Raw genomic sequence first — 2,549 nt, forward strand, 5'->3', positions numbered from 1 at the left:
AAAAAAAAAAAAAAAATCTAGCTTAAAGGATCAATAATTTTAATTGGAATTATTTGTAGCAGCAAGATGAGGGCTTACTTACAGGACCATGAACACCTCCTTTGAAATATTGAAGCCAGGACAGCCAGGGCTACACAGAGAAACCCTATAAAGAAAATAAAAAAAAAAAAAAAAAAAAAAAAAGAACTAGCTTACAGGAAGTTCAAGATAACTGCACAGATGCAGCCGGTGTTTCCAAGCAGCCACCAAGATGGCTGAAGTGGAGAAGTGGATTTTCTGCAAATTCACCTGCTGTGGTGTAGATCTGGATCAATTGCTGAACATGTCCTATGAGAGCAAATGCAGTTAGTTGTACAGTGCCTTCCAGAGGCAGTGGAAGCAGCACTTATACTACTCAAGCATATGAGAAAGACCAAGTAGGAGGTGCTACCCATGGAGAAGCCTGAGGTGGTGAAGATCTTGTCTGAGGGACAAGAGCATCCTGCCAGAGATGGAACGAAGCATAGTGGGCTTATAACAATGGCAAGACCTTCAACCAGATGGAAATTAAACAGGTGACATGCTCCTACTTGTTTGAGTTCTCTCATACCTACATGCCTTTTAAGCACAGCTGGCCTGGTATCTGTGCCACCTCTGCTTCATCCCCCTCAAGTAGCTGAGGCAAATAAAGACTCATGTTTAGTCCTTGGATGGGAAATAAAGACTGGCTTACAGGTGGTGATTCAAGTAGTTCAACAGTGACTGATTCCTAATGGAAAGACCACAAATCCTGGTAGTTACTCAGTTTACGAGACTAGATGTCACAGCAGTTCCAACCTGGCACTGGAGTCTAGGATTCCTAGAGAATTGCTGGTCTTTAGTTTATGTTGGAATCCTGAAGAATAGATTTTAATGCCAATGAAGGAATGGATCTAAAACAGGTTAGATGAAGTTCAATGAAGTCAAGCAGGCAAAAAGCAAAAACTTACTCCTTATGTGACATTTTATGTGGGGCATAAGATTTAGGGTGGATCTTCCCACTTAAAAAAAGATCAAGAAAATTCCTCACAGGCCTGTTCAGCTGCTTGTGTTTTATTCTATTTCAGATGTAATCAGTTGACAGCCCAGATGAATCATCACAGGGTTACCCTTTGATTTTTTTTTTTTTTAAGACCCATGAGTTCTATCTTTAAGAAAAACTATACTATATATTGGAGTCAAAACATATCCCACCATCAGGAGAACCCTGGTCCTATATGTGTGTCTTTAAAAGGCCATCCCACTGTTTTAACAGGCCAGCTGTTCAGGATGGTGACAAACATGGTAGGAAGCAGTGAATTATATGAGATGGCCTGCCTGCACTTTTTTGGCTGGCTGTAAAGTGAGCTTCTTAGTCAGAAGCTATGCTATGTGGAATACCATGGTGGTGGATAAAATATTCTATCATTCCATGGGTTTAGTTTTGGCAGTTTTATATGCAGGAAGGCAAATCGAAAACCAGAATATGTTGTATTTCACAAAGGACAAAACATTGCCCTTTCCACAATGGAAATAGTAGTCAACCTGCCACTTGGTTGCTAGCTGGACACCTAGGGGACTTAGTGTTGGTCTCTGCTGCTGGCAGATGTGGCACTCAGCTGTAGTGGGAGCAAGGTACAACCTCAGAACCTAGGATTGTAGAGATCATGAAGAGAAGTTGAGGCTTCATACTATGTGGCAGAGTACCTGGAGAAAAAAAACTTAGAAGAGGGTATTGGTGAAAGTGCAGCACAGTTGCAGTGGACATGCCAACATTTTGGAGATGCCTGTACTGTGAGATGACCAGGATAGCAGCAGCTCTGAAGTGGAGCCAGTCTGAGCCTACAATAAAAGCTGCATGTGCTGTGGGTGACAGAGCTGGATAAATGCTGCTCCGAAGGACCTTTGAAGCTCAGTGGATCCCGAGTGAGTCCTAAACATTAAGTAGTGACTCTTTACACTGTTGGACTTCGATTTGACTTGTAACTGCCCTGATTCTGACCTCTTAAAGTATGCAATTTATTTTTTATTTTTATGTGAGCCTACAGTTGAGATATTTTGAAGTTTTAGAGGGACTTTGGATATTTTAAAGAGACTGAATTTAAAGTTTGAATGTTTTGTTTTGTTTTTTGTTTTTGTGACAGGGTTTCTCTGTGTAACCCTGGCTGTTCTGAAACTTGCTCTGTAGACCTGGCTGGCCTTGAGCTCAGAGATGAGCCTGCCTCCACCTCCTAAGTGCTGGTATTAAAGGTGTGTGTGCAACCACCATAGTGTTCCCTTCTTTGATTTTTTTTTGAAATGAGTCGGTCTATATAGGCTATCCTGATCTGGGGCTTGTTTATATTCCACGTTGCCTTCAAAACTTGTGATCTTTCTGCCCCAGCTGCTGAGACTACAGCTATGTGTCACCTTGTCCCACTCAGCTATCTCTGTACTCACATACTGGGGACAGGAATCTACCTATCTATCTGTCTGTCTGTCTATCTATCTATCTATCTATCTATCTATCTATCTATCTATCTATCTATCTATCTCTATCTATCTATCTATCT

The 2,549-nt window shown here is 41.4% G+C and overlaps 1 protein-coding gene and 1 pseudogene across 3 annotated transcripts in view; both read left to right on the forward strand.

Annotated features, from left to right (window-relative positions):
• Ube2g1 (ubiquitin conjugating enzyme E2 G1) overlaps positions 1–2,549 on the forward strand; it is a 75,568-nt gene that overhangs the window by 11,456 nt on the left and 61,563 nt on the right. The window lies entirely within an intron of this gene.
• Positions 251–986, forward strand: LOC110331138 (annotated as a pseudogene).

This window comes from Mus pahari, chromosome 14 (assembly GCF_900095145.1).
Source record: "Mus pahari chromosome 14, PAHARI_EIJ_v1.1, whole genome shotgun sequence".
Classification (NCBI taxonomy): Eukaryota; Metazoa; Chordata; class Mammalia; order Rodentia; family Muridae; genus Mus; species Mus pahari.